Genomic DNA, 203 nt, shown 5'->3' on the forward strand with positions numbered 1-203 from the left:
ACACACAGACACACACACACAGACACTCACACACACAGACACTCATACACACAGACACTCACAGACACACACACACTCACACACAGACACACACTCACACACTAACACTCACACACAGACACACGCACACACACTCACACACACACAGACACAGACACACACACACACACACACACACACACACACACACACACAGACACACA

The sequence above is a fragment of the Sinocyclocheilus grahami genome, unplaced genomic scaffold (genome assembly GCF_001515645.1).
Source record: "Sinocyclocheilus grahami isolate Dianchi unplaced genomic scaffold, SAMN03320097.WGS_v1.1 scaffold1390.1, whole genome shotgun sequence".
NCBI classification, from domain to species: Eukaryota; Metazoa; Chordata; class Actinopteri; order Cypriniformes; family Cyprinidae; genus Sinocyclocheilus; species Sinocyclocheilus grahami.